The sequence below is a fragment of the Gadus chalcogrammus genome, chromosome 12 (assembly GCF_026213295.1).
Source record: "Gadus chalcogrammus isolate NIFS_2021 chromosome 12, NIFS_Gcha_1.0, whole genome shotgun sequence".
Taxonomy (NCBI): domain Eukaryota; kingdom Metazoa; phylum Chordata; class Actinopteri; order Gadiformes; family Gadidae; genus Gadus; species Gadus chalcogrammus.
The window spans coordinates 8,751,144-8,773,125 of record NC_079423.1 but is presented as its reverse complement, the minus strand read 5'-3'; the positions used below and the strand labels follow the sequence as shown (position 1 = coordinate 8,773,125).

General features: G+C 42.7%; 16 non-coding genes and 3 pseudogenes across 16 annotated transcripts; all 19 read right to left on the bottom strand.

The window, feature by feature from the left end:
- Positions 1-6,632: 6,632 nt before the first annotated feature.
- On the bottom strand, positions 6,633-6,751 carry LOC130394412 (5S ribosomal RNA). The gene has a single exon (XR_008897574.1). It is a non-coding gene; the product is annotated as a 5S ribosomal RNA (ribosomal RNA).
- Positions 6,752-9,817: 3,066 nt separating this feature from the next.
- LOC130400475 (5S ribosomal RNA) lies at positions 9,818-9,936 on the bottom strand. The gene has a single exon (XR_008902958.1). It is a non-coding gene; the product is annotated as a 5S ribosomal RNA (ribosomal RNA).
- Positions 9,937-10,455: 519 nt separating this feature from the next.
- LOC130395534 (5S ribosomal RNA) lies at positions 10,456-10,574 on the bottom strand. The gene has a single exon (XR_008898582.1). It is a non-coding gene; the product is annotated as a 5S ribosomal RNA (ribosomal RNA).
- Positions 10,575-12,131: 1,557 nt separating this feature from the next.
- LOC130400181 (5S ribosomal RNA) lies at positions 12,132-12,250 on the bottom strand. The gene has a single exon (XR_008902659.1). It is a non-coding gene; the product is annotated as a 5S ribosomal RNA (ribosomal RNA).
- A 529-nt stretch (positions 12,251-12,779) lies between these two features.
- On the bottom strand, positions 12,780-12,898 carry LOC130397490 (5S ribosomal RNA). Its single transcript, XR_008900080.1, has one exon. It is a non-coding gene; the product is annotated as a 5S ribosomal RNA (ribosomal RNA).
- Positions 12,899-13,417: 519 nt separating this feature from the next.
- LOC130397489 (5S ribosomal RNA) lies at positions 13,418-13,536 on the bottom strand. The gene has a single exon (XR_008900079.1). It is a non-coding gene; the product is annotated as a 5S ribosomal RNA (ribosomal RNA).
- Positions 13,537-14,065: 529 nt separating this feature from the next.
- On the bottom strand, positions 14,066-14,184 carry LOC130397488 (5S ribosomal RNA). The gene has a single exon (XR_008900078.1). It is a non-coding gene; the product is annotated as a 5S ribosomal RNA (ribosomal RNA).
- A 530-nt stretch (positions 14,185-14,714) lies between these two features.
- On the bottom strand, positions 14,715-14,845 carry LOC130395797 (5S ribosomal RNA; annotated as a pseudogene).
- A 529-nt stretch (positions 14,846-15,374) lies between these two features.
- On the bottom strand, positions 15,375-15,493 carry LOC130399580 (5S ribosomal RNA). The gene has a single exon (XR_008902087.1). It is a non-coding gene; the product is annotated as a 5S ribosomal RNA (ribosomal RNA).
- Positions 15,494-16,022: 529 nt separating this feature from the next.
- LOC130400966 (5S ribosomal RNA) lies at positions 16,023-16,141 on the bottom strand. The gene has a single exon (XR_008903432.1). It is a non-coding gene; the product is annotated as a 5S ribosomal RNA (ribosomal RNA).
- A 530-nt stretch (positions 16,142-16,671) lies between these two features.
- On the bottom strand, positions 16,672-16,790 carry LOC130399839 (5S ribosomal RNA). Its single transcript, XR_008902335.1, has one exon. It is a non-coding gene; the product is annotated as a 5S ribosomal RNA (ribosomal RNA).
- A 519-nt stretch (positions 16,791-17,309) lies between these two features.
- On the bottom strand, positions 17,310-17,428 carry LOC130400205 (5S ribosomal RNA). The gene has a single exon (XR_008902681.1). It is a non-coding gene; the product is annotated as a 5S ribosomal RNA (ribosomal RNA).
- Positions 17,429-17,947: 519 nt separating this feature from the next.
- On the bottom strand, positions 17,948-18,067 carry LOC130400648 (5S ribosomal RNA). The gene has a single exon (XR_008903126.1). It is a non-coding gene; the product is annotated as a 5S ribosomal RNA (ribosomal RNA).
- Positions 18,068-18,596: 529 nt separating this feature from the next.
- LOC130399946 (5S ribosomal RNA) lies at positions 18,597-18,715 on the bottom strand. Its single transcript, XR_008902437.1, has one exon. It is a non-coding gene; the product is annotated as a 5S ribosomal RNA (ribosomal RNA).
- Positions 18,716-19,246: 531 nt separating this feature from the next.
- Positions 19,247-19,377, bottom strand: LOC130395795 (5S ribosomal RNA; annotated as a pseudogene).
- A 530-nt stretch (positions 19,378-19,907) lies between these two features.
- Positions 19,908-20,026, bottom strand: LOC130400865 (5S ribosomal RNA). The gene has a single exon (XR_008903335.1). It is a non-coding gene; the product is annotated as a 5S ribosomal RNA (ribosomal RNA).
- A 530-nt stretch (positions 20,027-20,556) lies between these two features.
- On the bottom strand, positions 20,557-20,675 carry LOC130394630 (5S ribosomal RNA). Its single transcript, XR_008897769.1, has one exon. It is a non-coding gene; the product is annotated as a 5S ribosomal RNA (ribosomal RNA).
- A 528-nt stretch (positions 20,676-21,203) lies between these two features.
- Positions 21,204-21,322, bottom strand: LOC130394301 (5S ribosomal RNA). The gene has a single exon (XR_008897473.1). It is a non-coding gene; the product is annotated as a 5S ribosomal RNA (ribosomal RNA).
- Positions 21,323-21,862: 540 nt separating this feature from the next.
- LOC130396295 (5S ribosomal RNA) lies at positions 21,863-21,982 on the bottom strand (annotated as a pseudogene).

Here is a 21,982-nt window from a genome sequence, read left to right as displayed (position 1 = left end):
CATTGTGACATCTGAATTCATTAATTATCTGAAATACACTGCGTGTGCGTGTGATGTTAAATGTTTGAACCAAGGTTAACGGTTAAAGTGTCAGAGAATGGGTGGTGATTTTTTGACGTCCTCCCATGATCTGAAGTGAGCGTGCGTGTTTGTGTTGGTGAAAGTTTAAGAAATGTACAACTGTCGGTTCAGCTCTCTGGTGCTCCCTGCTGGCAGTATCACTATACTGTCCTCATGTTTCACAAAAATAGTTTTGAGAGACGTTGTCAGTTTTTGTATGTTGCTTAAATCCTCCAAAGCGGTTGGCAGTAAACATCAGGTCACGGTACGCCACGGTAGGCCACGGAGTCAATGAGCTCGAGTTGAAAAAGAAATAGCTTACAGCACCTGGTATTCCCAGGCGGTCTCCCATCCAAGTACTAACCAGGCCCGACCCTGCTTAGCTTCCGAGATCAGACGAGATCGGGCGTGTTTTTTTTTTTTTTTTTTTTATTATAAAAATAAATCAGATTTTATATACAAGCGTAATCTACACAGAGGGGAAAAAACATATACTTGAATTCAAATGTAAAATCACAAAATAAATAAAATAAAAGTAAACAATAACATCAGCATTTCAACAAATAGGTCCTCCTGCCATGCATTATTCAATCTTATACATCAGTTTCCCTTTGTCATTGACAGAAATGAAACTGCATCCATTAACAAAATGTTGAAATTCTTCCTTTTCATACTTAAAAATTAAACTTATGTCTTTTTTCAACCCTGATACAAAGTAGGCCCAGACAGATATTATTTTTTGTTCAAAATGCGCTAGATTCCTTCTTAGCCATACAGCATATCTAGCATGACTTAGTACATAGTTTATCATATTTATGTTTACTTTCTCCTTCTTTTCCCATACTCCAAACAGAAATGTTTTTTTCCAGTCCTTTCCCTCAAAATACTGCTTCCCCCAGTTCTCCTGCAAGAATTCCTTTAGCTTCATGAAAAAGATCTTCAATTTGTCACACTCATAATACAAATGCATTAATGTCTCCGGATCAGTTTTGCATATATCGCACTCCCTTCTTACATCCTTATTTATTTGGTGTATCACCACATTTGTGTACAGTCTGTTGTGCCGTAATTTAAAATCATGATCCTGACATTCTATACTATTTTTGCTTACATTCCACTGCTTCCATATTTGATTTCCTTCCATACCTGGGAACACCTTTTCCCAAACCTTTTCCGATGCAGGTTCCTTAAATTCCTTTTGGATCAGCGCTTTGTAGTAGTCCTTTACCTTTGAATCCCTTAGTGGCCTTTTTTCCCCATTATTTTCTATATATAACTCGGGGAACGTTATTTTCCTTTCTATAACCACGTTATTTTCTATTTGCCTCACCCAATCTATTGGTATGCTTTCTTTTATTTTATCGTACATATTTACAGTAGTGGTTTCGTTCATTTCTTCATCATACTCCTTAACTGTGTCTATTATAGCCTGGTATCTTAGAAACCCAGGTATGAATTCATATAGGCAATGTTTTATTTGTGTTAGTCCAGAATAAAATATTTTTTTATCCCATAGCATGTTATTGTTCATTTTTATCAATGGGTTACACCATATTGGTTGATTTATTACCTGACTGTATTTTGTGCATTCATATTTAATGTTTATTCTGTATTTCCCCCATGCATCAAACACCTCTTTATAATATCTAGGCACTTTCTCATACATGGAGTTTTTCATTATCATTATTAGACCGTTTTCTTCACATCTTCCATTTTTATATAAATATTCCTTAAAAACATTTTTCCATCCATAATCAACCCTATCATACAGATACTTTTTAACAGTTTTTATTCGTATTGCTTTTTTCTTAATATTCAAGTCCACCAATTTCAATCCTCCTTCTTCATATTTCCCTATCAGTGTCTTTTGTGCTATTCTTGCCAGTTTCCCATCCCAAATGTAATTTGTAATTGTGCCGTTTAGCTCTTTGTGCACCCACTCTGGCATGTCTATCACAGTCAAGGCATAGACAATCTGGGATAGTATTAATGCATTTACCACTAAAACCTTCCCCTTTAATTTCAATCTCCTCGGCTTCCACGCATTTAATGTGTTTTTCACTTTATTTATTACCCCATTCCATGTCTCATCTCTCGCCTCCTTTTCTTTCACTCCCATATTTATCCCCAATATTTTCATATAATCATTTGAAACTCTAAAAGGTATGTTACAATCATTTTGGTTTATATTTCCGACGTACATTATTTCAGTTTTGTCTATATTTACTTTAGCCCCTGCTGCTCTCCCATATATTTCCATTTTTCCCATTATCCTTTTCACGCTATTCATATTTTTTACCATACATGTGGTGTCATCAGCATATTGCTGTATTTTGCTTTCACCCCCATTTGGCAATTTTATCCCCTCTATTTCCTTATCCTTCTTTATCATTTCCGCGAGACTTTCTGCAGTTAAGCTGTAAAGTACTGCCGATAGCGGGCACCCTTGCCTCACAGATCTTTCCAATGGAAAAGGATCTGTTATAGCTCCATTTATTTTTATCCTACTCCTTGCATTTTTGTACAATAATTTAATCCAGTTGATTATTCTTTGCCCAAAACCAAATTTTTCTAATGTGCAAAATAAAAAACTATGCTCAACCCTATCGAAGGCTTTATTAAGGTCCATACTTAAAATAATTCCACCATCCTTCCCCATGCATTCGATTGTGTCCCTTATTGTGCAAATAATGTCCGATATGTCCCTCCCTGGTATCCCATACGCCTGTGTTGGTGCTATGATTGTTGGTGCTGCTGTTTTTATTCTGTTTGCTAATACCTTTGTTAAGATCTTGTAATCCGTGTTTAGTACAGTTAGCGGTCTATAGTTTTCCAGTTTTCTTTTGCTTCCCTTATTTTTATATATGATCGTTATTAGTCCTGTTGCCAGCGACTCTGGTATCTCCTGCTCCTTCTCCATCTCTGCATAAAGTATGTTTAAAATTGGTAGCAGATCGTCTATAAATGTTTTATAAAATTCACTTGTAAGGCCATCTGTTCCCGGACTTTTATTGGTATTTAATGACATTATTGCTTCCTTTATTTCTATGTCTTTGATGTTGTCATCACACATACTTTTCTCATCATTTGTTATCGTTTTATTAATATTACCTAATACTGTATTTATATCTTCCTTCTTTGCATTTCCTTTTTTGTATAGATTTTTATAAAATGTCCCAACATTTCCAATAATGTCTACAAAATCATTTATTATCTCTCCATTTTCATTTTCTAACTCTTCAATATATACCCTTTCCTGTTTCCTTTTTTCTAATCCCAAAAAATAGCCTGTGCATCTCTCCCCCTTCATCGCATATTTCTCCCTACTCCTTGTTATTGCCCCCATACATTTATTCTGTTCATAAACGTCCAGTTTGGATTTCACCTTTATGTATTTTTCTATGCTATGTTTTGGATCCTTATCAATTCTTTCTGCCTCTTCTGCCAGCTCATCCTTCAAACATTTTATTTTCTCTCTTTCTATAAAAGCCCGGACCTTTGCATATCTAATACTTATTGTCCTTATCTTTTGCTTCAGTCTTTCCCACCATAATCCCTTGTTTCTACACATGTCCATGTTCTTTCTTCCATTCTCTATGCAGGCCACTATTTTATTTCTATATCCCTCTTCCTCTAGGAGAGTACTGTTTAGGCACCACACTCCTCCTCCCCTTCTCTCTATCCCAGTACCAACCTCTATTGACAGGATTGCATGGTCACTGAATGATGTGAATTTATACATCATATTTTTTATAAATTTAACCATTGTCTGATGTGCTATACACAAGTCTATTCGGCTTTGTTTTAATTCCCCCATTACCATTTGCCTTCTTGAGTACTCTCTCCTGTTTGGGTTTTCGTTTCTCCATACATCAATTAATTGTTTTTCCTCCATTGTTTTCAGAAAAACCTTTCTTGAAGCATCATTTTTAAATTCCTTCCCTCTTGCCATATCCAACCTTGTACTTTTTAAATTAAAATCTCCCACTATTATACAGTTTCCCACACACCATTTTCCTAAATCCAAAAAAAAAGCCTTCCTGTCTGCTTCTATATTTGGTGCATATATATTAATTATTCTGTACTCTATCTTTTTGTATTTAAATTCTATGATTATGACTCTTCCTTTTTTATCTTTGTAGATTTCTTTGAGGTTTTCTACAGTATTATTTTTTATCAGGATTGCTACCCCACATGATTTATCCGTACCATGGTTTGCATACATAATGTCTGTCCATTTCGTTTTTATATCTTTCATGATATGGTCTGTCCAGTTCGTTTCTTGCAGACATAACATGTCATTATTTTTACATTTAATTAATAGTTTTCCAAATTTGCTTTGATTCCTTAGCCCATTTGTGTTGAATGAAATCAAGCTCAACATTAAACACATAATTACGGTTTCATTCCCAACCTTCATTTTGTCCTTCTTTCCTCCCTCTTCCTCCTTTTCTCCTCAGCTTGGAGCGCAGCTTTTCTTTTCTTTGTGGTCTCCTCCGCCTTTCGTTCCTTCTGCGGTCTGCTTACACTCTCTGCCTCTGAAATATCCTCGATAATCAGGAAGTCCATCGCAGTTTCCCTCTCGTCTCGGTTTCCATCTCCATGCTCCTTTACCCCAACGCTGCCGGTTCCGTCTGCTGGAGTCGTCTCGCGAGGAGCCTTCTCTCCACTCGATTCCTCTCCGGACCGGCTCTCCTCCTGCCCCACAGCTCCCAACACGTCTCCTGCTGCGACGTCACTCAGGGGATGCCGTCTTTGGTTCTGCACCATGGTCTCCGCCCTGCTCTCTGGGACGCCCCCTAGGTCTCCCTCCGTCTGCATGTCGTCCTCGTCGCTGTCCTCCGGCTCCTCCTCCTCGCCGTCAGTGCTGTTGACCTCCTCCGCGACGTTGACCTCCTCCGCGACGCTGACATCCTCTCTCTCTCCGCTGCTTCTGGAACACACTCCCTTGCATAGTGTCCCTGTTTTTTACACCTGTGACATCTGAATTCTGGGCATTCTCGGAAGATGTGACCCGGTTTTATACATAATCTGCATACTTTCATCTGCCTGTCATGGATCACGCGGAAGTACTCTCCCCCCTCTAGTGTTTCGAACTTCGTTGTGTAAGGTAGCGATTTCACTGTTTCAGTGAACCGGACCTTCAAGAACCTGGTTCCATCGGCTATGTCAGTTCCTGGCCACATTCTTCTTTTAATTGGCGAGATTGCCTTAACTCCCCATTCTGCAAGTTTGGCAAGAATGACACCATCCACAATGTACGTCGGCAAGTTTAAAAAAGATACAACTAATTCGTCATTTCTAATTTCTTTTGCCACTACCGTGCTCTTCTTTATTCTAATCCCATCTAACAGTATATCCTTCCCTTCAACATTGTCCATTGTTATTTCGTACTTTTTGGGCATTTTAAAACGGCATCCATTCACCACCCCGCACGTTTTTTTAACCTCACTTAGAAGCTCCATCATAGTCACCATCTCATCTCCAACGATCTCTACCGCCAAGGTAAGCTCCTTCTCAAATTTCTTATCTGTGCTTTGAAGAAGTTCCGAGGTACTTTTACTGTTGTCCGTGATCCTTCTCATAGTCGTTTCCTTTCCAATGTCGGCGTTCTTTGTCGGTTGCTGCGTCTTGCCGTTGTCCATGATCCTGCTCGTGGTCGGGGTCTTTCCATGGTCGGTGTTCTTGGGCGATGTCTGCTCCATGCCGTTGTCCATATTCTGTGTCGTTGTGCTTGCCGGTCCGCTGTCAGTTGCCATGAGATCCGTCCTACTCCTCTCTACTCGCTCTCTCCTCTCCATTACGTCACTCATTCAAACACACACACACAAACAAAAACAAAAAAGACGTTCCCCCGAACAGCAAGCTGCTGGGGGAATAAAAAAAAAACTAAAACAAAAAGTAAAACACACTCACTCACATTAAATCTAGCACAAACAAAAAAGTCCACCTGCTCTCTCCACCTGCTCTCTCTGCTCACTGCTCACTTCCTGGTTGCACACCTGAACGGGATCAGACGAGATCGGGCGTGTTCAGGGTGGTATGGCCGTAAGCAATTAGTGCAGGCGCAAAACAAGGTTTTATACAGTAGCACATAAGGAGTGAGAAAGCTGCTGAGGCTCGACGTTACACTTTTACAAAAACAATCATTAGTTAGATATAAACGGCAGTAATTGATTCAGTAGGACTCCTTATCCATGTAAACGATCATTGTGACATCTGAATTCATTAATTATCTGAAATACACTGCATGCGCGTGTGATGTTAAATGTTTGAACCAAGGTTAACGGTTAAAGTGTCAGAGAATGGGTGGTGATTTTTTGACGTCCTCCCATGATCTGAAGTGAGCGTGCGTGTTTGTGTAGGTGAAAGTTTAAGAAATGTACAGCTGTCGGTTCAGCTCTCTGGTGCTCCCTGCTGGCAGTATCACTATACTGTCCTCATGTTTCACAAAAACAGTTTTGAGAGACGTTGTCAGTTTTTGTATGTTGCTTAAATCCTCCAAAGCGGTTGGCAGTACACATCAGGTCACGGTACGCCACGGAGTCAATGAGCTCGAGTTGAAAAAGAAAAACTTACAGCACCTGGTATTCCCAGGCGGTCTCCCATCCAAGTACTAACCAGGCCCGACCCTGCTTAGCTTCCGAGATCAGACGAGAACGGGCGTGTTCAGGGTGGTATAGCCGTAAGCAATTAGTGCAGGCGCAAAACCAGGTTTTATACAGTAGCACATAAGGAGTGAGAAAGCTGCTGAGGCTCGACGTTACACTCTTACAAAAACAATCATTAGTTAGATATAAACGGCAGTAATTGATTCAGTAGGACTCCTTATCCATGTAAACGATCATTGTGACATCTGAATTCATTAATTATCTGAAATACACTGCGTGTGCGTGTGATGTTAAATGTTTGAACCAAGGTTAACGGTTAAAGTGTCAGAGAATGGGTGGTGATTTGTTGACGTCCTCCCATGATCTGGGGTCTCATTTATAAAACTGTGCGTGGGATCGTTACTAAAAATGTGCGTACGCCCAGAAGCCAAGTTTTGCGTGCGCCTAAAAATATTCGGATTTATAAAACACTGCGTACGCACACATGTACGCAATCTTCGCTTTATAAATCACATACTGACTACAATTGTGCGCAGCTGAATCAGCTTCACGTTCCGCCCTCTACACGCCCCTTTTTAACCATAAATGGTCAATGCAAATGACCTCGTGAATGCGATCTGCATATAAAACAGACTCAGATGCCGGTATTATGTCTTGTTGGAAACAATGGCAGAAGTACTGAGAAAAGCGAAATTTCACGGAGGTTGAAGTGGAGACACTTGTGGGTGAGATGTAGGTCCGAAAGGTAGTTTTGTTCGGCGGTCACGGGATTGGGATCCCCAACAACAAAAAGCAGAGTGAGTGGCAACATGTTGCTGCAGCAGTGAACTCTGTCAGTAGCACGGAGCGCACAGTCCCAGAATTAAAAAAGACATAAGAGTTACATATTTTTATGTAGCCTACTAATAAATCGTTATGGTCCCTATATACCCTCTCCCTCCGAATCCTTCCATTTGCATGGTCCGCCAGAAGTGCCATATGGTGCAGCATTACCACGACGCTCACCTCTGTATTTATTGGGTTACGGTAATAAGACTGACCGAGAACACCTTGGATAATCAGTTTGTAATCTTCTTGAACATAACCCCTTTTTAATGCCTGATTTGTCATGAAAAGCATCAAGAGTAGCGGACAACGATTGTGATGAGGAGTGTCGCTTGGTTTTCCACACTTTTTAATTGACTTGATTGACATTTGATTATGTGTTTACAGTGTCACATAAAAATATGATGTTGTTGACACATGTTGGACAGATGCTTTATTCCATGCAGTCGCGCCGTCAGTGGACAGTATGGAGTGACGGGATTAAATATAGAGATTTTTATTTTATTTATATTCTAAGGAGATGTTTCTGGAGTTATAACTGAGAAATAACGCAGTTGACTTAAATTATTCTGATTAGGATTTAACGCATGATACGGGTTGAAATTAAATGTATGAATGGCGATGATAAAACATAATCGTTCTTCTCACTCTACAATTCTTCGGTCTGACTTCAGTTCACCACCACACCATCTGTGTCGCCAATCCTCCTTTTCCTCCAAACCATGCGTACGCATGGGTCAGAGTTTGCTTAGGGCTGCGCACATTTTCCCGTCAAGTTGGTTTTTTATAGATCACAACCTTGGCGTGGAAAGTCACGTACGCAACTTTTAGGCCCGTTTTGTGCGTACGCAACGGTTATAAATGAGACCCCTGGGCCCTGTACCACGAAGCTCGCTTAGAGGGTTAGCGAGGTATGTTGAGCTCCAAGCCTGGGTTAGTTGTACCACGAAAGTCGATCTCTTTTAGCGTCGCTGTATCACCATGGTGACTTATGCTCGCAACCAAACCTGGTCGGGAGCAGTTTTTCGGCTTAGTCTAGCCGGAGATCGGCTACTTAAATCGGCGTGCGCAGCTTCCTAGCCCCTCCTCTGACAATGGCGTCACCATTTGTGGGTGTTCCCGTGGACCCCGGCGCACTTCTCGTACAGGCGTCTCTCCGGAGACAGGGTTTTACGGGACAAAACCGATCCCTTGGCATTGTCTGACGATATTCAGATTTCAGACTTTATTGTCATTGTGCAAACAACGAAATTGGGGTTCTTCATGAGAGATACAGATTCTCATCAGAGGGTGTTCGTTATTTGATCGTCCTTTTGGACCTTATGTAGACAATGATTACTGTTGCGCATTGTGTTTCAGTGACAGAATGCTAGAGTGGAGGTAGCGCGTCAGTCTTGAATTTCTGCGCGGGAGGTTCGACTCCCAAGTGACGAGAATTTATGTGAAGCTTAAAAAGTCCTAATTCTAATGCATATGGAATACTTATTCACTAAAGCTTATGGAATTATATTTTTGTGATTATTTCGAACTTGAACCCATATTTTCAAGGCCGTGCTGGCACCACATCTATGGGGGTAAAATGCATGATGAGAGACCGGCGAATTTGAACCCCGGTCGCTGGCGTTCGGGTCTTATACTAATCCACTACGCTACAGCCGCTACCACTCAGAGGTCGAAAACATGCGATACATTTCTTAAATAGGGTGTATTTAAAGTGAATTCCCTAAATGATAGAATAAGGCAGGATGGACGTTGCTTATGCATTTTTAAATCATCATCATTCTATTTGGATTAATGGCGAACAATTCTGCATTATTTTACAGACAATTTGCAGAATCTTTTCACTTATACTCATATAGACTGCTTGATGTATCGTAAAGGTGAGAAAAATGACGCAAAAAACGCCCCTTTCACGTGAACGCGCACTGAACCTAAAGCGGAAAACCTGGTTCAACTAATTGAATCTAAAGTGAGCTTCGTGGTACCATTTAACTCTGATTGCGAGTTGCGGCTCTGTCGAGCCAGGTTTTCCCAAGAAAGCCTGGGTATGTTCAGCGAGCTTCGTGGTATAGGGCACTGAAGTGAGCGTGCGTGTTTGTGTTGGTGAAAGTTTAAGAAATGTACAACTGTCGTTTAAGCTCTCTGGTGCTCCCTGCTGGCAGTATCACTATACTGTCCTCATGTTTCACAAAAATAGTTTTGAGAGACGTTGTCAGTTTTTGTATGTTGCTTAAATCCTCCAAAGCGGTTGGCAGTAAACATCAGGTCACGGTACGCCACGGTAGGCCACGGAGGCAATGAGCTCGAGTTGAAAAAGAAAAAGCTTACAGCACCTGGTATTCCCAGGCGGTCTCCCATCCAAGTACTAACCAGGCCCGACCCTGCTTAGCTTCCGAGATCAGACGAGATCTGGCGTGTTCAGGGTGGTATGGCCGTAAGCAATTAGTGCAGGCTCAAAACCAGGTTTTATACAGTAGCACATAAGGAGTGAGAAAGCTGCTGAGGCTCGACGTTACACTTTTACAAAAACAATCATTAGTTAGATATAAACGGCAGTAATTGATTCAGTAGGACTCCTTATCCATGTAAACGATCATTGTGACATCTGAATTCATTAATTATCTGAAATACACTGCGTGTGCGTGTGATGTTAAATGTTTGAACCAAGGTTAACGGTTAAAGTGTCAGAGAATGGGTGGTGATTTTTTGACGTCCTCCCATGATCTGAAGTGAGCGTGCGTGTTTGTGTTGGTGAAAGTTTAAGAAATGTACAACTGTCGGTTAAGCTCTCTGGTGCTCCCTGCTGGCAGTATCACTATACTGTCCTCATGTTTCACAAAAATAGTTTTGAGAGACGTTGTCAGTTTTTGTATGTTGCTTAAATCCTCCAAAGCCGTAGGCAGTAAACATCAGGTCACGGTACGCCACGGAGTCAATGAGCTCGAGTTGAAAAAGAAAAAGTTTACAGCACCTGGTATTCCCAGGCGGTCTCCCATCCAAGTACTAACCAGGCCCAACCGTGCTTAGCTTCTGAGATCAGACGAGATCGGGCGTGTTCAGGGTGGTATGGACGTAAGCAATTAGTGCAGGCGCAAAACCAGGTTTTATACAGTAGCACATAAGGAGTGAGAAAGCTGCTGAGGCTCGACGTTACACTCTTACAAAAACAATCATTAGTTAGATATAAACGGCAGTAATTGATTCAGTAGGACTCCTTATCCATGTAAACGATCATTGTGACATCTGAATTCATTAATTATCTGAAATACACTGCGTGTGCGTGTGATGTTAAATGTTTGAACCAAGGTTAACGGTTAAAGTGTCAGAGAATGGGTGGTGATTTGTTGACGTCCTCCCATGATCTGGGCCCTGTACCACGAAGCTCGCTTAGAGGGTTAGCGAGGTATGTTGAGCTCCAAGCCTGGGTTAGTTGTACCACGAAAGTCGATCTCTTTTAGCGTCGCTGTATCACCATGGTGACTTATGCTCGCAACCAAACCTGGTCGGGAGCAGTTTTTCGGCTTAGTCTAGCCAGAGATCGGCTACTTAAATCGGCGTGCGCAGCTTCCTAGCCCCTCCTCTGACAATGGCGTCACCATTTGTGGGTGTTCCCGTGGACCCCGGCGCACTTCTCGTACAGGCGTCTCTCCGGAGACAGGGTTTTACGGGACAAAACCGATCCCTTGGCATTGTCTGACGATATTCAGATTTCAGACTTTATTGTCATTGTGCAAACAACGAAATTGGGGTTCTTCATGAGAGATACAGATTCTCATCAGAGGGTGTTCGTTATTTGATCGTCCTTTTGGACCTTATGTAGACAATGATTACTGTTGCGCATTGTGTGTCAGTGACAGAATGCTAGAGTGGAGGTAGCGCGTCAGTCTTGAATTTCTGCGCGGGAGGTTCGACTCCCAAGTGACGCGAATTTATGTGAGGCTTAAAAAGTCCTAATTCTAATGCATATGGAATACTTATTCACTAAAGCTTATGGAATTATATTTTTGTGATTATTTCGAACTTGAACCCATATTTTCAAGGCCGTGCTGGCACCACATCTATGGGGGTAAAATGCATGATGAGAGACCGGCGAATTTGAACCCCGGTCGCTGGTGTTCGGGTCTTATACTAATCCACTACGCTACAGCCCCTACCTCTCAGCGGTCGAAAACATGCAATATATTTCTTAAATAGGGTGTATTTAAAGTGAATTCCCTAAATGATAGAATAAGGCAGGATGGACGTTGCTTATGCATTTTTAAATCATCATCATTCTATTAGGATTAATGGCGAACAATTCTGCATTTGGCATAGTTATTTTACAGACAATATGCAGAATCTTTTCACTTACTCATATAGACTGCTTGATCTATCGTAAAGGTGAGAAAAATGACGCAAAAAACGCCCCTTTCACGTGAACGCGCACTGAACCTAAAGTGGAAAACCTGGTTCAACTAATTGAATCTAAAGTGAGCTTTGTGGTACCATTTAACTCTGATTGCGAGTTGCGGCTCTGTCGAGCCAGGTTTTCCCAAGAAAGCCTGGGTATGTTCAGCGAGCTTCGTGGTATAGGGCACAGGTCACGGTACGCCACGGTAGGCCACGGAGGCAATGAGCTCGAGTTGAAAAAGAAAAAGCTTACAGCACCTGGTATTCCCAGGCGGTCTCCCATCCAAGTACTAACCAGGCCCGACCCTGCTTAGCTTCCGAGATCAGACGAGATCGGGAGTGTTCAGGGTGGTATGGCCGTAATCAATTAGTGCTGGCGCAAAACCAGGTTTTATACAGTAGCACATAAGGAGTGAGAAAGCTGCTGAGGCTCGACGTTACACTTTTACAAAAACAATCATTAGTTAGATATAAACGGCAGTAATTGATTCAGTAGGACTCCTTATCCATGTAAACGATCATTGTGACATCTGAATTCATTAATTATCTGAAATACACTGCGTGTGCGTGTGATGTTAAATGTTTGAACCAAGGTTAACGGTTAAAGTGTCAGAGAATGGGTGGTGATTTTTTGACGTCCTCCCATGATCTGAAGTGAGCGTGCGTGTTTGTGTTGGTGAAAGTTTAAGAAATGTACAACTGTCGGTTCAGCTCTCTGGTGCTCCCTGCTGGCAGTATCACTATACTGTCCTCATGTTTCACAAAAATAGTTTTGAGAGACGTTGTCAGTTTTTGTATGTTGCTTAAATCCTCCAAAGCGGTTGGCAGTAAACATCAGGTCACGGTACGCCACGGTAGGCCACGGAGTCAATGAGCTCGAGTTGAAAAAGAAAAAGCTTACAGCACCTGGTATTCCCAGGCGGTCTCCCATCCAAGTACTAACCAGGCCCGACCCTGCTTAGCTTCCGAGATCAGACGAGATCGGGCGTGTTCAGGGTGGTATGGCCGTAAGCAATTAGTGCAGGCGCAAAACCAGGTTTTATACAGTAGCACATAAGGAGTGAGAAAGCTGCTGAGGCTCGACGTTACACTCTTACAAAAACAATCATTAGTTAGATATAAACGGCAGTAATTGATTCAGTAGGACTCCTTATCCATGTAAACGATCATTGTGACATCTGAATTCATTAATTATCTGAAATACACTGCGTGTGCGTGTGATGTTAAATGTTTGAACCAAGGTTAACGGTTAAAGTGTCAGAGAATGGGTGGTGATTTTTTGACGTCCTCCCATGATCTGAAGTGAGCGTGCGTGTTTGTGTTGGTGAAAGTTTAAGAAATGTACAACTGTCGGTTCAGCTCTCTGGTGCTCCCTGCTGGCAGTATCACTATACTGTCCTCATGTTTCACAAAAATAGTTTTGAGAGACGTTGTCAGTTTTTGTATGTTGCTTAAATCCTCCAAAGCGGTTGGCAGTAAACATCAGGTCACGGTACGCCACGGAGTCAATGAGCTCGAGTTGAAAAAGAAAAAGCTTACAGCACCTGGTATTCCCAGGCGGTCTCCCATCCAAGTACTAACCAGGCCCGACCCTGCTTAGCTTCCGAGATCAGACGAGATCGGGCGTGTTCAGGGTGGTATGGCCGTAAGCAATTAGTGCAGGCGCAAAACCAGGTTTTATACAGTAGCACATAAGGAGTGAGAAAGCTGCTGAGGCTCGACGTTACACTCTTACAAAAACAATCATTAGTTAGATATAAACGGCAGTAATTGATTCAGTAGGACTCCTTATCCATGTAAACGATCATTGTGACATCTGAATTCATTAATTATCTGAAATACACTGCGTGTGCGTGTGATGTTAAATGTTTGAACCAAGGTTAACGGTTAAAGTGTCAGAGAATGGGTGGTGATTTTTTGACGTCCTCCCATGATCTGAAGTGAGCGTGCGTGTTTGTGTTGGTGAAAGTTTAAGAAATGTACAACTGTCGGTTCAGCTCTCTGGTGCTCCCTGCTGGCAGTATCACTATACTGTCCTCATGTTTCACAAAAATAGTTTTGAGAGACGTTGTCAGTTTTTGTATGTTGCTTAAATCCTCCAAAGCGGTTGGCAGTAAACATCAGGTCACGGTACGCCACGGTAGGCCACGGAGTCAATGAGCTCGAGTTGAAAAAGAAATAGCTTACAGCACCTGGTATTCCCAGGCGGTCTCCCATCCAAGTACTAACCAGGCCCGACCCTGCTTAGCTTCCGAGATCAGACGAGATCGGGCGTGTTCAGGGTGGTATGGCCGTAAGCAATTAGTGCAGGCGCAAAACCAGGTTTTATACAGTAGCACATAAGGAGTGAGAAAGCTGCTGAGGCTCGACGTTACACTTTTACAAAAACAATCATTAGTTAGATATAAACGGCAGTAATTGATTCAGTAGGACTCCTTATCCATGTAAACGATCATTGTGACATCTGAATTCATTAATTATCTGAAATACACTGCGTGTGCGTGTGATGTTAAATGTTTGAACCAAGGTTAACGGTTAAAGTGTCAGAGAATGGGTGGTGATTTTTTGACGTCCTCCCATGATCTGAAGTGAGCGTGCGTGTTTGTGTTGGTGAAAGTTTAAGAAATGTACAACTGTCGTTTCAGCTCTCTGGTGCTCCCTGCTGGCAGTATCACTATACTGTCCTCATGTTTCACAAAAATAGTTTTGAGAGACGTTGTCATGTTTTTGTATGTTGCTTAAATCCTCCAAAGCGGTTGGCAGTAAACATCAGGTCACGGTACGCCACGGTAGGCCACGGAGGCAATGAGCTCGAGTTGAAAAAGAAAAAGCTTACAGCACCTGTTATTCCCAGGCGGTCTCCCAGGCGGTCTCCCATCCAAGTACTAACCAGGCCCGACCCTGCTTAGCTTCCGAGATCAGACGAGATCGGGAGTGTTCAGGGTGGTATGGCCGTAATCAATTAGTGCAGGCGCAAAACCAGGTTTTATACAGTAGCACATAAGGAGTGAGAAAGCTGCTGAGGCTCGACGTTACACTTTTACAAAAACAATCATTAGTTAGATATAAACGGCAGTAATTGATTCAGTAGGACTCCTTATCCATGTAAACGATCATTGTGACATCTGAATTCATTAATTATCTGAAATACACTGCGTGTGCGTGTGATGTTAAATGTTTGAACCAAGGTTAACGGTTAAAGTGTCAGAGAATGGGTGGTGATTTTTTGACGTCCTCCCATGATCTGAAGTGAGCGTGCGTGTTTGTGTTGGTGAAAGTTTAAGAAATGTACAACTGTCGGTTCAGCTCTCTGGTGCTCCCTGCTGGCAGTATCACTATACTGTCCTCATGTTTCACAAAAATAGTTTTGAGAGACGTTGTCAGTTTTTGTATGTTGCTTAAATCCTCCAAAGCGGTTGGCAGTAAACATCAGGTCACGGTACGCCACGGTAGGCCACGGAGTCAATGAGCTCGAGTTGAAAAAGAAAATGCTTACAGCACCTGGTATTCCCAGGCGGTCTCCCATCCAAGTACTAACCAGGCCCGACCCTGCTTAGCTTCCGAGATCAGACGAGATCGGGCGTGTTCAGGGTGGTATGGCCGTAAGCAATTAGTGCAGGCGCAAAACCAGGTTTTATACAGTAGCACATAAGGAGTGAGAAAGCTGCTGAGGCTCGACGTTACACTCTTACAAAAACAATCATTAGTTAGATATAAACGGCAGTAATTGATTCAGTAGGACTCCTTATCCATGTAAACGATCATTGTGACATCTGAATTCATTAATTATCTGAAATACACTGCGTGTGCGTGTGATGTTAAATGTTTGAACCAAGGTTAACGGTTAAAGTGTCAGAGAATGGGTGGTGATTTTTTGACGTCCTCCCATGATCTGAAGTGAGCGTGCGTGTTTGTGTTGGTGAAAGTTTAAGAAATGTACAACTGTCGGTTCAGCTCTCTGGTGCTCCCTGCTGGCAGTATCACTATACTGTCCTCATGTTTCACAAAAATAGTTTTGAGAGACGTTGTCAGTTTTTGTATGTTGCTTAAATCCTCCAAAGCGGTTGGCAGTAAACATCAGGTCACGGTACGCCACGGTAGGCCACGGAGTCAATGAGCTCGAGTTGAAAAAGAAATAGCTTACAGCACCTGGTATTCCCAGGCGGTCTCCCATCCAAGTACTAACCAGGCCCGACCCTGCTTAGCATCCGAGATCAGACGAGATCAGGCGTGTTCAGGGTGGTATGGCCGTAAGCAATTAGTGCAGGCGCAAAACCAGGTTTTATACAGTAGCACATAAGGAGTGAGAAAGCTGCTGAGGCTCGACGTTACACTTTTACAAAAACAATCATTAGTTAGATATAAACGGCAGTAATTGATTCAGTAGGGACTCCTTATCCATGTAAACGATCATTGTGAGATCTGAATTCATTAATTATCTGAAATACACTGCGTGTGCGTGTGATGTTAAATGTTTGAACCAAGGTTAACGGTTAAAGTGTCAGAGAATGGGTGGTGATTTTTTGACGTCCTCCCATGATCTGAAGTGAGCGTGCGTGTTTGTGTTGGTGAAAGTTTAAGAAATGTACAACTGTCGGTTCAGCTCTCTGGTGCTCCCTGCTGGCAGTATCACTATACTGTCCTCATGTTTCACAAAAATAGTTTTGAGAGACGTTGTCTGTTTTTGTATGTTGCTTAAATCCTCCAAAGCGGTTGGCAGTAAACATCAGGTCACGGTACGCCACGGTAGGCCACGGAGTCAATGAGCTCGAGTTGAAAAAGAAAAAGCTTACAGCACCTGGTATTCCCAGGCGGTCTCCCATCCAAGTACTAACCAGGCCCAACCCTGCTTAGCTTCCGAGATCAGACGAGATCGGGCGTGTTCAGGGTGGTATGGCCGTAATCAATTAGTTCAGGCGCAAAACCAGGTTTTATACAGTAGCACATAAGGAGTGAGAAAGCTGCTGAGGCTCGACGTTACACTTTTACAAAAACAATCATTAGTTAGATATAAACGGCAGTAATTGATTCAGTAGGACTCCTTATCCATGTAAACGATCATTGTGACATCTGAATTCATTAATTATCTGAAATACACTGCGTGTGCGTGTGATGTTAAATGTTTGAACCAAGGTTAACGGTTAAAGTGTCAGAGAATGGGTGGTGATTTTTTGACGTCCTCCCATGATCTGAAGTGAGCGTGCGTGTTTGTGTTGGTGAAAGTTTAAGAAATGTACAACTGTCGGTTCAGCTCTCTGGTGCTTCCTGCTGGCAGTATCACTATACTGTCCTCATGTTTCACAAAAATAGTTTTGAGAGACGTTGTCAGTTTTTGTATGTTGCTTAAATCCTCCAAAGCGGTTGGCAGTAAACATCAGGTCACGGTACGCCACGGAGTCAATGAGCTCGAGTTGAAAAAGAAAAAGCTTACAGCACCTGGTATTCCCAGGCGGTCTCCCATCCAAGTACTAACCAGGCCCGACCCTGCTTAGCTTCCGAGATCAGACGAGATCGGACGTGTTCAGGGTGGTATGGCCGTAAGCAATTAGTGCAGGCGCAAAACCAGGTTTTATACAGTAGCACATAAGGAGTGAGAAAGCTGCTGAGGCTCGACGTTACACTCTTACAAAAACAATCATTAGTTAGATATAAACGGCAGTAATTGATTCAGTAGGACTCCTTATCCATGTAAACGATCATTGTGACATCTGAATTCATTAATTATCTGAAATACACTGCGTGTGCGTGTGATGTTAAATGTTTGAACCAAGGTTAACGGTTAAAGTGTCAGAGAATGGGTGGTGATTTTTTGACGTCCTCCCATGATCTGAAGTGAGCGTGCGTGTTTGTGTTGGTGAAAGTTTAAGAAATGTACAACTGTCGGTTCAGCTCTCTGGTGCTCCCTGCTGGCAGTATCACTATACTGTCCTCATGTTTCACAAAAATAGTTTTGAGAGACGTTGTCAGTTTTTGTATGTTGCTTAAATCCTCCAAAGCGGTTGGCAGTAAACATCAGGTCACGGTACGCCACAGAGTCAATGAGCTCGAGTTGAAAAAGAAAAAGCTTACAGCACCTGGTATTCCCAGGCGGTCTCCCATCCAAGTACTAACCAGGCCCGACCCTGCTTAGCTTTCCGAGATCAGACGAGATCGGGCGTGTTCAGGGTGGTATGGCCGTAAGCAATTAGTGCAGGCGCAAAACCAGGTTTTATACAGTAGCACATAAGGAGTGAGAAAGCTGCTGAGGCTCGACGTTACTCTCTTACAAAAACAATCATTAGTTAGATATAAACGGCAGTAATTGATTCAGTAGAACTCCTTATCCATGTAAACGATCATTGTGACATCTGAATACATTAATTATCTGAAATACACTGCGTGTGCGTGTGATGTTAAATGTTTGAACCAAGGTTAACGGTTAAAGTGTCAGAGAATGGGTGGTGATTTTTTGACGTCCTCCCATGATCTGAAGTGAGCGTGCGTGTTTGTGTTGGTGAAAGTTTAAGAAATGTACAACTGTCGGTTCAGCTCTCTGGTGCTCCCTGCTGGCAGTATCACTATACTGTCCTCATGTTTCACAAAAATAGTTTTGAGAGACGTTGTCAGTTTTTGTATGTTGCTTAAATCCTCCAAAGCGGTTGGCAGTAAACATCAGGTCACGGTACGCCACGGTAGGCCACGGAGTCAATGAGCTCGAGTTGAAAAAGTAATAGCTTACAGCACCTGGTATTCCCAGGCGGTCTCCCAACCAAGTACTAACCAGGCCCGACCCTGCTTAGCTTCCGAGATCAAACGAGATCGGGTGTGTTCAGGGTGGTATGGCCGTAAACAATTAGTGCAGGCGCAAAACCAGGTTTTATACAGTAGCACATAAGGAGTGAGAAAGCTGCTGAGGCTCGACGTTACACTTTTACAAAAACAATCATTAGTTAGATATAAACGGCAGTAATTGATTCAGTAGGACTCCTTATCCATGTAAACGATCATTGTGACATCTGAATTCATTAATTATCTGAAATACACTGCGTGTGCGTGTGATGTTAAATGTTTGAACCAAGGTTAACGGTTAAAGTGTCAGAGAATGGGTGGTGATTTTTTGACGTCCTCCCATGATCTGAAGTGAGCGTGCGTGTTTGTGTTGGTGAAAGTTTAAGAAATGTACAACTGTCGTTTCAGCTCTCTGGTGCTCCCTGCTGGCAAGATCACTATACTGTCCTCATGTTTCACAAAAATAGTTTTGAGAGACGTTGTCATGTTTTTGTATGTTGCTTAAATCCTCCAAAGCGGTTGGCAGTAAACATCAGGTCACGGTACGCCACGGTAGGCCACGGAGGCAATGAGCTCGAGTTGAAAAAGTAATAAGCTTACAGCACCTGTTATTCCCAGGCGGTCTCCCAGGCGGTCTCCCATCCAAGTACTAACCAGGCCCGACCCTGCTTAGCTTCCGAGATCAGACGAGATCGGGAGTGTTCAGGGTGGTATGGCCGTAATCAATTAGTGCAGGCGCAAAACCAGGTTTTATACAGTAGCACATAAGGAGTGAGAAAGCTGCTGAGGCTCGACGTTACACTTTTACAAAAACAATCATTAGTTAGATATAAACGGCAGTAATTGATTCAGTAGGACTCCTTATCCATGTAAACGATCATTGTGACATCTGAATTCATTAATTATCTGAAATACACTGCGTGTGCGTGTGATGTTAAATGTTTGAACCAAGGTTAACGGTTAAAGTGTCAGAGAATGGGTGGTGATTTTTTGACGTCCTCCCATGATCTGAAGTGAGCGTGCGTGTTTGTGTTGGTGAAAGTTTAAGAAATGTACAACTGTCGGTTCAGCTCTCTGGTGCTCCCTGCTGGCAGTATCACTATACTGTCCTCATGTTTCACAAAAATAGTTTTGAGAGACGTTGTCAGTTTTTGTATGTTGCTTAAATCCTCCAAAGCGGTTGGCAGTAAACATCAGGTCACGGTACGCCACGGTAGGCCACGGAGTCAATGAGCTCGAGTTGAAAAAGAAAAATGCTTACAGCACCTCGTATTCCCAGGCGGTCTCCCATCCAAGTACTAACCAGGCCCGACCCTGCTTAGCTTCCGAGATCAGACGAGATCGGGCGTGTTCAGGGTGGTATGGCCGTAAGCAATTAGTACAGGCGCAAAACCAGGTTTTATACAGTAGCACATAAGGAGTGAGAAAGCTGCTGAGGCTCGACGTTACACTCTTACAAAAACAATCATTAGTTAGATATAAACGGCAGTAATTGATTCAGTAGGAACTCCTTATCCATGTAAACGATCATTGTGACATCTGAATACATTAATTATCTGAAATACACTGCGTGTGCGTGTGATGTTAAATGTTTGAACCAAGGTTAACGGTTAAAGTGTCAGAGAATGGGTGGTGATTTTTTGACGTCCTCCCATGATCTGAAGTGAGCGTGCGTGTTTGTGTTGGTGAAAGTTTAAGAAATGTACAACTGTCGGTTCAGCTCTCTGGTGCTCCCTGCTGGCAGTATCACTATACTGTCCTCATGTTTCACAAAAATAGTTTTGAGAGACGTTGTCAGTTTTTGTATGTTGCTTAAATCCTCCAAAGCGGTTGGCAGTAAACATCAGGTCACGGTACGCCACGGTAGGCCACGGAGTCAATGAGCTCGAGTTGAAAAAGAAATAGCTTACAGCACCTGGTATTCCCAGGCGGTCTCCCATCCAAGTACTAACCAGGCCCGACCCTGCTTAGCATCCGAGATCAGACGAGATCAGACGTGTTCAGGGTGGTATGGCCGTAAGCATTAGTGCAGGCGCAAAACCAGGTTTTATACAGTAGCACATAAGGAGTGAGAAAGCTGCTGAGGCTTGACGTTACACTTTTACAAAAACAATCATTAGTTAGATATAAACGGCAGTAATTGATTCAGTAGGGACTCCTTATCCATGTAAACGATCATTGTGACGACTGAATTCATTAATTATCTGAAATACACTGCGTGTGCGTGTGATGTTAAATGTTTGAACCAAGGTTAACGGTTAAAGTGTCAGAGAATGGGTGGTGATTTTTTGACGTCCTCCCATGATCTGAAGTGAGCGTGCGTGTTTGTGTTGGTGAAAGTTTAAGAAATGTACAACTGTCGGTTCAGCTCTCTGGTGCTCCCTGCTGGCAGTATCACTATACTGTCCTCATGTTTCACAAAAATAGTTTTGAGAGACGTTGTCTGTTTTGTATGTTGCTTAAATCCTCCAAAGCGGTTGGCAGTAAACATCAGGTCACGGTACGCCACGGTAGGCCACGGAGTCAATGAGCTCGAGTTGAAAAAGAAAAAGCTTACAGCACCTGGTATTCCCAGGCGGTCTCCCATCCAAGTACTAACCAGGCCCAACCCTGCTTAGCTTCCGAGATCAGACGAGATCGGGCGTGTTCAGGGTGGTATGGCCGTAAGCAATTAGTGCAGGCGCAAAACCAGGTTTTATACAGTAGCACATAAGGAGTGAGAAAGCTGCTGAGGCTCGACGTTACACTTTTACAAAAACAATCATTAGTTAGATATAAACGGCAGTAATTGATTCAGTAGGACTCCTTATCCATGTAACGATCATTGTGACATCTGAATTCATTAATTATCTGAAATACACTGCGTTGTGCGTGTGATGTTAAATGTTTGAACCAAGGTTAACGGTTTAAAGTGTCAGAGATATGGGTGGTTGATTTTTTTTGACGTCCTCCCATGATCTGAATGTGAGCCAGCGTGGCGTGGTTTGTGTTGGTGAAGTTTAAGAAATGTACACCCTGTTCGGTTCAGCTCTCTGGTGCTTCATGCTGGCCAGTATCACTCTTACTGTCCTTTCATTGTTTCACAAAAATAGTTTTGAGAGACGTTGTCAGTTTTGTATGTTGCTCTAAATCCTCCAAAGCGGTTGGCAGTCAAACAATCAGTGTCACGGTACGCCACGGGAGTCAATGAGCTCGAGTTGAAAAGAAAAGACTTACAGCCACCTGGTATTCCCAGGCGGTTCTCCCATCCACGTACTAACCCAGGCCCGACCCTGCTTAGTTTCCGAGATCAGACGAGATCGGGAACATGTTCAGGTTGGTTAGGCCGT